Here is a 13,175-nt window from a genome sequence, read left to right on the forward strand (position 1 = left end):
GGGTGTGCTGGTGGGCTCTGATGGTTGGGCTGCTCTGCCTGCACTTTGGTGGTCTGCTGCCCTCGGGAGGGGAAAAATTGGCTGGGTTGGCATGCATACATTGGCCTTGTCGTGGCATCTGTGGTGGCTGGTTCTTATCGTGTCCCTGGGTCTAAACCTTGCATATTTACAGGGAATAAAAGCTGCTGGTGGTCTGACACAGCAGTGTGCACCATGCAGCTCAGTTACCCTGCTTCTTTCCACACGGCATGCATATGGAGTTGCTGTGTGAGCTGTGCTCTCCTGTTCTCTCATCCCTATGCTTCTGGTCAGTCTTGAGTTCATCTGTGGTTGCACAACATAAGATGGAAAATCCTTCATTATTCTTGCTAAAACACCGTGTTTTTTCTGTTTGTTTTCAAATACATAAATAAAAGCCCAAAAGCCCCACTCCCCCCAATGCGCATGACACATAATTACTGTTTTTTATTTATTTATAGGGTGATTGTCATCGAGTAGATTAAATTTTAAGAGTTAAAAGTCTAGGAATTAAAAGTCTGGTATTTGATGGTGTGAACAGGATGGTTCTCTGATGGGTGTATAATATCACACTGGCCTAGAGGGATTTTAAACACATTCTGAGTTGTTTTATCTTGTTGCCTACTCTGAATTTGAGCACCTGCAGTTTTCTTAATGTGTCTCTATCGTCAACTGGCTTTATAACACATTTGTAAATAGTTTTCTATTATTTATTACTGGTGCGGCAGCTGTATTAAAAACATGGAATGGCTATAAAACATAAAGCTTTATGGAAATTGTTTTTCTAATGATGTAATCATTATCTTAATTTCTTTGCAGTCTAGGAGAAATTTTAGTTTCATGGTCTAGGTAGTGTATATGCCCATATACACGTGTCTGCTCCTTATTTATATGACAAAAGCTCAGTAACAGGAAATATCTCATTGGATAAATCCAGCTGTCTTGCATTAGAAGTGCTTAATCCAAGAGTTTCATAGATACATCCTTTGATACTATTTTCCTAGTTTAAACAAAAATGATTATTATTATTATGTGATACAGTAGACTTCTGGTATTTGTATATTAGACTTGATAACATCAATAATGTTTTATTTTCTTATAATAGTCTAGAAATACTTGTAAATTACTTCATCCTGGGGAAACGGGTGGGGTAAATGTGTCAATGGCTTGATAAGGCAATGACATTACAAAATAGCCTATGGCTAAATGAGGGTAAGGATCTAATTGTCCAAGGTGGGCTGGGCCAGGCTAGTTCTCAAAATGAAACAGGAATTTAAATGACCAGAAATAATTATTGGTCAGTCCGTTTTTCGTATCATGCAAAATATGGCACTTTCAGTAGCATGCATGCCCTGACACCCCGACTTTAATTCAATTCAAGCGTCCGATGTACCAAACTGTGCTGTTCTCCACTGCCTTTCTCCAATGACTTTTTCCCAATATTCAGGAAGCCTGGATGTGCTGAGCTTGCAGCATCTGCTGGAAGCTGCCAACAGTCAGTTGAATGATCTGGATTAAAGTTTTCAATGCATCAGAGCACTTTAGGAGCCTACATCCTAGTCATAAAAGTAAACAAAACACTGACATTCTTAAATATCTGCTTATACTGAAAACTGAACAGATGTATTTGTAACTCAGGTTGGCTCAGGCAGTCCCAAGGACAAGATTACTTGGATGAAAACACTGAGTTTGTGTCCCTAGATTCCTCTGAAAACTTGAACTAAAGCTGTCAGCCCAATTTACAACACTAGTTACCTCCCTGTTCTCCCCTTCGTATCCTAGCACCTTTAACTGCACAGACTGGGTGTTGTCACAACACTTTTGAAACTCAGTAAGGCAGCTCCTGGGAGTTTTAAGTGGCTTTTGAAAATGCCACTCATGCTTTTTCGCATGTTCAGCTTCCAGTTAGTATTATATTTGGTTACGTCCAAAAGGTAAGGCATTAAATGCTCTAGGTCATGAGAACTTTGCAGGAGTAACTAGTAGTTAAAGATGTCGTGAAGGAGGAGGTGCCATAACTGAAAAATATAACCGCCAAGAAGGGAAACTGATAGTTCTGTACCCACCACATGCTCTGATGAAGTAGATGGGTATCCGTGTTTGGGTTGTAGTCATGAAAGACGTGTTACATTTATTCCATCTGCCTGCAAGTGTGATGATATTGTTCTAGCAACCTCAGGTTCATAAAAGCAAATTACTGTCTAATGGTTCAAAACATTGGCCCCATGTATGTTCTAAACACTGAACCCATGATAGTGTTATGACAAACCCCAACACTTGGGACCATGCTGGCACAGACACATGCAAGGTAGAGGCACTTCCACCTCTGAAGAGCTAATTGTTAATCCCTGAGTAGACAAACAAAACCAACCAGAAGTCAATAATTTCTCATGTGAATGGTATGGTCTAAACTATGTAGCCCAGATTCTTCTAGCTTTAGGTTCTAGTATGTAAAGCTTGCACTTAACTTTTTTTTTCTTTTTTTTTTTTTTTCCTCCACTCCCATCTCACAGAAATTGTAGAAAAGAGGAGCACAAGTGGTCGTCTGGCCCATTCTTCTGAACCAAAGTGGAATCAGCTGAACTTAAGTTATTCCATGGGAATGCTTTCCTTGCCTGCTTTTGAAAGTATTTCATGGTGGAGATTTTGCAGTTCTGCTAAAATGATTTGATGCTGTTGCTTAGGCACTTCCAGTCAGAAAGTTCTCTTCTTGCTTAATATAAATGGCTTAAATTGTAATAAATAAATAAAAAAAGGACCTTTATTCCCTGGTCTTTCTTTCCTTGATGTAGAGGGTATTTTCTCTTTTTGCCTCCAAATTTACAAGTGATTTTTCTCTACACAGTGCTTTTTTTGTCAGCATGACCTCTGATCTAACCGGGGTTGCTGCACGACCCTCCCAAGCAGGCCAAAGAGTAGCTGCTAGTAAAATATTGATTGGTTTTAACTGTTTTAATTTCTGATATGTAAAACATAGAGGTAGATTTTGATCATCTGGCTGCCGAGTATGTAAAAAAGGGGAGAGGAAACACTTAGGGCTCCTGCCTGTTAGGTTCTCGTGTGACACTTTCCTTCCTGCATGAGGGAAGGGAATCAGTTTTTCTGTTTCTAGTTTTCTCCCCATATGCAGTAACAGCCACGATACTGTGATGCCTTCCTCATTGTCAGTTAGCTTCCATCAAGTGATGAAAGTTCTGTTTCCTCAGTTTTATGGGGATCAATATCTCCACATTCACTGACCAAAGTTTCGTCAATACCGAGGTGACCTCTTCCTCTGTTCTTCCTTGACAATTGTCTTTTCACTTTTTTTTTTCCATCTCCTCTTTTAGTTCTTGGTTGTCCATTTGTTCTTCTACCGTTCTCTCTACAAAGCAGTCTCCTGAAGTTTATCTGTCCCTATGCATTTCACTGAGATATATATATATATATATATATATATATATATATATATATATATATATATTCTTTAGAAAGGATCTGCAGCTAATTTGTTGGGCTTGGGTCTGAACAATCTTCTTTGCTACACCTTGCCCCTCCAGAAGATCCTTTATCCCTTGCCTGTTCGTATTGCCTAAGACTTGGTGCTTCTGAACCAAGGTCTGCCCCTTGCTAGTGCTTAGAGGGGCTGCCATGACTGGTCCCCAACTGCTCCACTGCACAGTGCTGCCTTCACGCTGTGGTATGAGTAGGAGTCAGACTTTCAGGGTGTGTATTGGAGAGATGCTGGGGCTCCCAGTAGCTTTGGCATCTCCCTCTGCTTATCCAGTCTTGCAAAGAAATGAGGGAATGTCTTGCTGTGCCTCCAAGCACCAAATAGATTTGAAACCTCCAGTTAATGTATGCAGTTTCCCCTAGGAAGAGGATCGAAGCTCACTGAACTCACCTGCAGATGGCAGGGGGATTCTTCCACCTTCCCAAAATACACACGGTGAGGCGGGTTCACCCCCACCAAAACCTCTGGCAGGAGTCACTGCCTGCTCTGCCAGTCCTCCTACTCACCTCAGGGACTGAGGAGTGGTAGGGGAGAAGGGGTAGCAGATGGCTCTACCGCTTCAACAGGGAGAGCATTTTCCTTGGGGAGCTGTTGTCTGGTTTGATTCACTGGGCTTGGCTGCAAACTCAGCTGTTTGGAGCCTCCAGTCCTGAATGTGTCAAATGCTGGGTCTCACTTCCCTAATGCTCCACAGTATCTGTGCTGCATGGTGCTGAGCCTTTGCTCTTCTTGAATATGAGATAATTTGATCCTGCCCAAATGAACAGCTAGTTTGTCAGTAGTTGCCAGAATCTTAAACCAATGAGCAACTTGGAAAAGCAATCGTATACCTGTTAACTGAAGTTCATTAATCAGTTTGAGTGTAAGGTAAATCATAGGCCTTCGGTAAAGAAACGTGTAACGTGTTTCTGAAGTTCCATTCGTGCTAGGAGAAAGCTAAGGTAGGAAACAGCCTGTTCCTTTTCTCGGCCTTTCTTTGTTTTCTCAGTAATATTCTTCTTTATCTGTAGGACAGGAGCAATTGTAAGACACTGGAGCTGGGGACTGGTGTGGACAAGCACTTGGTACAGTTCTGTTCAGGTGTTTTCTAACTAAGAAGGTTGGCAAGGCAATGGGAGAGTTCAGAGGCCTTTCTTTGGGCAGGGGCACAGAGATGTCAGGGGCTGGACCATATTTCAAGTCTCTTACTCCCGGTGCCCCACTACTACTTCTCAGTTATTTCTCTTGTTCCTTCTTTTTCAACCCCTCTTATTTTTATGACAAAAAGCTCCTGCTTACTTCCAGATAAGATCCTCTGCTTTGTTCTGCCTGCCTCTGTAGTAGATTAATTCCTTTGATGCTCCCTTGAATTCTCAGCTTGGAGTCTTTCATCCCACTTTTTTGCACCTACAAGATTGTTAAATCTGTAGTTTATGGTGATACAGAGCCCAGTGATACAGCCCATGAGCTGCAATCAATCCTCTTTATCTATGATACAAAAGACAAGAGGAATGCTTGCCAAATCCCTGGGCTGTCGCTAAAACAAACCATTTGAAAAATAATGTATAGTCTAGATTAACAAATGGAAACCCTTACTATTTTTCCAGAAACATTTCACAAAATGCTGTTGTTGTAACACACACATATGCTCATATGTGTGTCTGCACATGCTGAGAACTCTCAATCCAGGTTTGTTTGAAAAATACTAGAAGAATAGACTGATACCTTATTTTCTCAAACCTGCATTTTGTTAAAAATTAAAAATTGCCTAAAGAACACAGAGAATCTGAATTTCTTTTTCCAGATTGTGATTGTCAGTGAACGTTTGCTTTTATGGAAGTGTAAGGGTTTGGTGTGTAGCAGAGGTAGATGATGGTCTGCAGTGCTATGGGAACAGAGTTATTTCTACTGGTGATTCACACTTCAGGTTTCAGCAAAGCCTAATTAAGTGACCCACCTGCATGAGGGTTAATATGTATAAGCACAAAGATAAAACACTGCATATAGAGAAATTTAATTGAATAAAGATGATGCATTTTCTGTGAAAAATAATCAGTCTTTGAGATCTGTGAAAATACACTGATTTTTCACATAAAATTTATATGCTTGGTTTAGATTCAGGGAGTTGTTTAAAGACTTGCATGCAGGACATGTAGAGAAGTAAATAAAAATGTGATATTTTTATTAAACCTGTGCAGCTCTGTGTGGATGCCATTATCAGCTTAATCTGCTTTTAGGTTTGTTTATGTGGGTGGAACAGTGTTATCTTTTCATGCTGCTCTAGCCACTCTACAGTGTTTGGATGAACTTTTAAAATACATAAGATATACTGCTGAAACATATCAGCTATGATCATGAAATCATTTTGCCAAAATAAAATGATGAACAATTTTAACTATAGGACAAATTTTGTTCCTTATTTTTACATAAGGAACAGTTAATAGGCTAATCAGATGGGAAATAATTTAATTGACTGTTTCATGTTTTCCAGGTCTGTACTAAACACGTTTGTATCACAAGGGTGATAGAAGGGCTAAAATCAAAGGCAGACCAAAAAAAAGAGTGAAAAGTCAAGGGTAAGCTCAGGCCTGAAGAGAGGAAAGGAGCAGGTTGGCCCAGTCTTGGCTTAGGGCAGCAGTCTCTGAAGTTGACCTTGGTAAGGGAAGAAAAACATATGATGTTAAATGAAGGAGCTCCAGGCAGGGCATGGCTGGATGCTGCAACCACAGCACTGTCACTGTGGGACTGCATTCAGGAAGCGTTAAAGGAGCAGATTCATTACATGTGAAACAGCGAGCGGAAAACAACCGCAGCAGAATGAGGTCAATGTCCAGGTGAGAAGATGCCTGGACGAGGTCCAGAAATGAATCTGGTGTTTTCAGATGAGACGTGAATTCAAAATATGGAATTTGGGTTTCAAGAAATGTGGAAGTATAACAATACAAGGAAATCCTTTTGATTTTAAAAAAAATACTACAGCCCTCCCTCTATGTTCTGAAATGTCTTCTGGATTAATTCATAAAATTAAAAAAAAAAAACAAACAAAAAAAACACATATTCCCTATGATGTGACGGTCTTGCAAACTGCCAAAATGTGACTTGCTCATCTTTAAGTGTTGTCCTACTTAATTCTCAGCAAAAGTGTGAGTAGAATTAGTATCAGCACAGTTGCATCTTCCTTCATGTTTGTTCATCTCCAATCTCTCCCTTCCTCTGTTCTTTTAGGGCTACCTGAACAAATTATTGTAAAGTTAACCACCAAAGCAATTTACAAAAAAAAAATCAACTTTTGTTGCAGCATCTGGTTCCTTCAGAGGTGAGCACAGCTGCACTCTCCAAAGATGATTGCATGTTTAAAAATCAGTACCAAGCCTACAAACACTGCAAGCTTTCTACTGAAAGGTCATTTTGTTATATTTGCCCTCTGTTTTGTACGAGAGGTGGGGCAGACAGAGTGGAACCTGGCTATTCACTCGGCATCTGCAGGGCTGACCAAGGTCCTCCCAGTGATGGGAAGCTGGGAATAAAGTGACAGCACCCCACATAGGCAAGACTGGGGAAAAGCTGAAAGACAGAGAAGGTGAAATGGAGAGCAAAGTTACCTAGCAGTTAAGACACCAGTGCATAAAAGCAAATGTGTAAGCTGAAGCAGTCTTCAGTGGGCTATATTCACAAACTTTATTTTTGTAGGAAGCTCCAGCTGAGTCCACAGGAATTTCAACCAGCTGGTTGCCTTAGGATGTAGCCTGGCAGTTCTGTCACTCCACATTCAATGGAGTCAAGGTGCTGTGTGTACCCCACGGCTTTTGAGCTTACTTCTGCTGTCTGCTCCTGTTGTATTTCAAGTCAAACAACAAAAGAAAAACAACCTCCTATGAAATCTCTAGTTCCAGGCAGGGTCTAAAAAGCATGCTTCAGAGAAGGCAAACCTTGCAGATGTTTTACATGGCTGAAGAAGGTTTTATTCTTAATACCACGCTAGCATTATGTTTGCCTGTAGCACCAGTCCAAGATTATATTTGTTGCAAGCATACTGCCAGTGTTTTTTGCCCAAAGTTGCATATTAGGGTAAAAATAAATGGTAATTCACAAGTTGGCTGAGAATCCAGGTCGATTTGACAGCCAAACTGAAAAACAAATCCGGAAGGAATTTAGGCGACTGTTAGCTGACAAACACACCTGCCTTTTGTATGGCATCTTACCCAGTCAGATCTCCAAGAGTCATGACATAGCAACATGGCAGGACAGAGAGGAACAAGCTCTAACTGACAAATATTTTAGGTCAAGAACACACGTTCGCAGACTGCAGAATGAACGACAAGTTTGAGTATGGTGTGTTTTTTTGTCAATGCTTCAACTTCTACTGTGCTGTTAAGTTTGTTTTTTTGTTTGTTTGTTTGTTTGTTTTTTCAGCGAGGGAAGCTTTTTGTATACAGTGATTCTGTGGAAAATAATTTAAGAAGCTGTACCCCATTAAAAAGTATATTTTAAAGGAGGCACTATGCAGCACCCAGGCTGCGAAGTCACTTTTCAGGAGGATCTATTTATGTGAGCAATAAATTGTGTGTGTGTGTTTTGTTGTTGGTGGTGTTTTTTTTTTTTTTCTCCCCACTCTAGTATCCAATTTTCAGTTTGACTATGAAGTACGCTATTTAATAGTGTTGTTGGATTGCTCATTAGTATCTGGTATGAGAAACGTTTTAAGGATTGAAGTAGTGATTTAAACCCAGCACAGACTTTTCCCTTCTCTGGCTGAAAGAAGGATTTTTTTCTTACACTCCCTTATATAAAAAGATTCCTTATTTGCATGAAAGGAGTCACCAATCCAGCAAAATTTATTACGCATTAATAGATCTTGGAATATTTGCACATTTAATGGATCTGGGAAAAAAAAGGCAGTGAAAAGTCAGTCTCAAATGCAAATCAGTTGTCGTTCCTCTTCTCTCTCTGCAGTTCAGGGTATTCTCAATTCTGCTTCTGGGAAGCTGTTGCCATTAAGTGTTGACCAAAAAATAATAGAAAACCTCAGGGGGATTGTGATGAATTCCTGTCTTTTTCATTGTCTTACAATAAGTAAAATAAGTGAAAATAGCAGCAGAAAAATGGAGAAAGACTTTCTAAAAAAGGGTCACAAACTCCTTTCCATTCTATACCTGTATACCAACAGGTTCCCCTTCATCTAAATCAGCTTTAGCTATAGCAGTAGTGAGCCAGGTGCTTTCCTCTCAAGTCTAAGTTACCTGCTGTACTACTAGGAAGTGTTAAATGAAGAGCATGTTTCATTCAAAATTTTTAGCTCTGGTACTTTTTAAGAGGCTCAGCTCCTCCTTCTTCACTTCATTTAGGGTTGTTGGAACTCAATTCCTTATTCCTGAACTTGCTTTTCTGTGCAGCTGGTACCTGGCTGTGTGACATGGAGGGTTTCCACTCTCCACCCCTCAGGTGTCTAGAAATGGAGACTCCAGGCAGATGCAGTAATTGGAGGCAGTAATGTTTTTGGTTATCCATGAAAGTAACTTCATCTTCATCCAGCATCTGCCCTAGCAAAATACGAGTTTTCCAAGCCCTTACTTGGTGAGGCAAGAAGCAAGGTGTAAACCCCTGTGCATGGGCAGGGGTGTATTCTCTGTGTACTGCAGAAGGGAGAAATGGCATTTGTGTTCTCAGTGAGCTAGGAAAAAATACAGTTCACATCCTAAACACAGTTTATCTGGTTTTCTTATCCGTAAACTAATGCCTTTGAGAGAAAGAGAAGAATTTAAGATCAGATTAGTTTGCTGCACAACAGCAGAATTGTTGAACAATTACAAAATAGACAAGTAAAAGGCATACACTTGACACTGATACATGGTTGGACTGGACCTCCATTGAAGTAAATGAGAATAATCAGCGGGAAACCTTGTGTTCACTGAAATGAATGCTGGACTGCCCCAGGATGCTGGTTACAATGGGTCGCTGGTAGGCAACCAATGTCTGTATGACATAAAAAAGCCACTAGGTGAGTTCCCTTGCTTTACCACATTTGCTGTAAGGGTCTATCTGTCTGGAATGGGGCACAACAGATTTTCTTTGTAGATGTTCAACAAAATGCAGCTGTTTGAAGAGAAGGCATGGTATTTTCCTCTGTCCTTTTCCATAATTCTTAGGAACTAAGATTTTAAAAAAAAATTGTCTTTCACATATGCCGTCTTAAAGAATTTTGTCATAACTTCATGTCAATATGGCAAGCAAACACACTCGTGTTAATATAAATTGAACCCAAACAGATGGCTGCATTGCTTTTATATAATCTATGATGCTATGAGAATTAAATAACTCAGTCTTAAAGCATTTGGAGTTTAGTAAACACTGAAGTAGTTGGGTCCAATACCCACTAGATAGTACCAATATAAGAAGAAAGTGATACAATGGTCAATGGTTAAGGCCAGCACCTCCTGATGAGAATTTTAGTTTTAGTGGGGCTAGCTATTTAAAATTAAAGGGAAAATTAGCAACTTCTTAATATCTTTACATATACTGAAAAATTACAAAATAGGACTAGAGGTTTAAATAGGGACAAAAATCAACACTGATGTGTCTGGCATAAAATATTTTTATAGAAGTATTATAAAAATGACTAATAGCTGAGATTTACAATTAATATCTCATATCTTCCAGAAGAGTGTACGTGTAGAGAATAAAATCCAGTTACTCTGTATTATGTAAACCTGACATATAGTAAAGAGCGTAATTTCAAAACAATGGGTTATTTTCTAATCCTGGTTGTGTAGACGCCTATCATTGCTTGGTCCATAAAATCTGCAGTAGCTAATTTTACCAGAGACATGAGAAAATGCCTGTACTCCCATCTGGCATCTGACTGATCCTTTCGTCTCTGACAAGCGTAGGAGTGATAAAATTCTTCCTTTCTTGCCCCCTTCATCAGAAAAGGCAATGATTTATATGTATTGGATAAATCAGGGAAGGGTCTTTCATCAGCACAAGCTCTTCTGTGATTCATCCTTATGCCAAAAGACATCTTACTCTATCGGTAATCTCACTGAAATGTAGTGGACTATCATATAGCAGAAAGAAATGTGCAGAAAGCAGTGTCAGCTGGCTTTCCACCCAGGCTACGTTTATTCCCATTGTCTTTTTCTTTTTTAATTTTTTTCCAATGTTTTGAGTTGTTTTAATACAAAACCTGATCTTTAATTGGATTGTGTAGGAGTATAGTCTGAATAAAAGAATTCCAATCAGAGCCATGCATTGAGAAACATTGATTACATCCATCACAGTAGTTAGGCTTTATGCCTATTACAAATTGTGATGAACTTGGTATCAAATCACAGTAGTACCCATTCTTTAAAGGTTTTCCTGCTCATGATGATTTTATCAGCAGCAGGATGAGGCTCTGTTGGTTAAATGTAATTCAGTTCACTATGCTAGCACAAGATTATTGCTACATGGTCTCCGTACTGGCTCTGCGTGGGACTGAATTTAGTCATAGCTAGATGCATGGTTTTCTGCAAATTACATCTGGTAATGTGTATACATATATTCTAGTGTAAGGGGAACCTTACTTTGAGTATCCCTTCAATATCAGAAGCCATGTTTCTCCTTGCTTTTAGGGAATCTGGCTGGCAATGTCAGTAGCAAATCTGTCCTGTGATCATAAAATTCCTGGTTGACCTTTCCTTGTTGACCTAGCCGTGGTCTGCATAAATTGGTACTTCTGTTTTGCTGATACTGTAAGTTTTGTGGCTAGTTGTAACAGTTTCAGCAAATTTAAGCAAACCTGCACACTTATAACAACTGGGAGGAAGTGCCTGACACTGACTTTGTGCTAAAATTTTGCAAGGGTGCATGCATATTCACTTGCTCAAGCCTTTTGCTTGCTACCCTTGCAACAAACACCTACGCACAAATACAGAGGGCTTAATAGATCAGTCTGGGACCGTCTGTCACTGTTTTTAATCTTGCTAATTTTTCCTTGCCTGTTTGTACCAATCAGTTGATGATACTTGGAATATGCGTGCAGTTTGATTGCTCCCTTTTCATTTCGCACACGTCTTACACTGTATTTTGTTTCGCTTCATTTGAGGTCTGAAGGTGTAAAAAGCTTAGGCTGGTCCCAAAGAATTACTGACCTAAAATATGGTCTGTTTTTCACCTCCTTTGATTTTTCAGTTTAACTTCACAAGAAACAGGGTAGGACAGTGTATCAGGCTGGTTTTATCATATTTTGGAAAAATAAGGGTTTTTTTTTTTTTTCTTCCATCTTATAAAAGACTTCAGCATGGATTTACTGAAAATGGGAGCAAGTAAGTCTTCCTTTTTTTCCCTGTGATTAGCATTTCTCAGTGCATTTCTTAATCACGTACACAGACTGTAGAGTGTCCATCACTACCTCTCTCTTCCTCTCTTTCAGTCAGGCCTGTGACTAATCTTTCATTTAAGTTTGGATTTAGAATTACAGAATAATTTGGGTTGGAAGAGGCTTGTCGATGCCATCTAGTCCACCTCCAGCTCAGAGCAGGGACATCCTCAAAGCTAGGTCAGGTTGCTCAGGACTGTGTCCAGGCGTGTCTTGAATATCTGCAAGGACAGAGATTGCCCAGACTCTCTGGGCAGCTTGTTGCAGTGCTGCACCATGTCATGATGAATTTTCATTGCTCTATTTTTCTTTCTGTGCTCCTCTGAGTAGCCTGGCTCAGTCTTCTCTATAATGGCCAGTTAGATATTTAGAGACAGAAAACAGAGTAAGGTAATTTCCTTCCCTTAGCTCTGTCTTTTCCTGGCTGAACAAGCCCAGCTCCCTTCTTATGCCAATCTCCAGCCCCGAGCATCCCAGTGGCCCTCCACTGGCCTCTCTCTCATTTTCCCACATATTTCTTCCGATGTGTAGCCCAGAAGTGGATGTTGCAATGCTCCTGGTGCAACCTTATGAACACCGAACAGTGAAAACGAAAAATTGCCCTTGACCTGAGTCTACACTGCAGTCTTGGCCTTTGTCTACACAAAGGAGATCAGCTGGATTTTGGGGTGCAGATCCTCAACAGTATAGATCAGCAGCAGTTTTCTCATGTAAGAAGAACTGAGAGTTACAAATAAGAATGGGGAGGAGGGAAAAAGCTTTTAGGTACCTTGATAACTCTTGTTATTGATGGATTTCATGATGACTTTGTGAGATTTGCTGGAATGAACCAATGAAATTCAACACCTATTCATCCCCTTTGCCGGTGTTGTGTTTTGTCAGCCTGTACAGAAGATGGGCGTTGCATTGCAGGAGCAAGGTACTGCCTGCCCCAAAGTGGAAACCAACCTCTAGAAAAATGCAGGAATTCATTCCACATGGATAAGTTAAACTCTAGATTAGAGTCTGTCTTTGGCTCATACAGGTGAATCTGCAGTAACCAATGGAAATGTATCTGGTGTAGCTGAGAACATTTTTTAAAATATGTTGATTCATCTTCAGCTTTTGCTTAATTGAGGCCTGGGTTGCTCCTCTTGCTTTATTTTATGGGCTTGTGAAAGATCCTGTTGAGCAGCAAAGCAATGGCAATGCCTCTCTGCAGAAGTTCAGGATTCAGTCCGAGGTGATTTATTAGCTTATGAACCAAATCTTTAATTGAAGGGACCACAGGGAGTGAGTGGGTCTGTAAGTGTAGGAGCCCTGCTTTTCAGACTGACTAGATGAACTTGG

General features: G+C 40.1%; 1 protein-coding gene across 2 annotated transcripts in view; it reads left to right on the forward strand.

The window, feature by feature from the left end:
* Nucleotides 1-13,175, forward strand: part of AMPH (amphiphysin) — a 118,417-nt gene that overhangs the window by 1,679 nt on the left and 103,563 nt on the right. The window lies entirely within an intron of this gene.

This window comes from Cygnus olor, chromosome 2, assembly GCF_009769625.2.
Source record: "Cygnus olor isolate bCygOlo1 chromosome 2, bCygOlo1.pri.v2, whole genome shotgun sequence".
NCBI lineage: Eukaryota > Metazoa > Chordata > Aves > Anseriformes > Anatidae > Cygnus > Cygnus olor.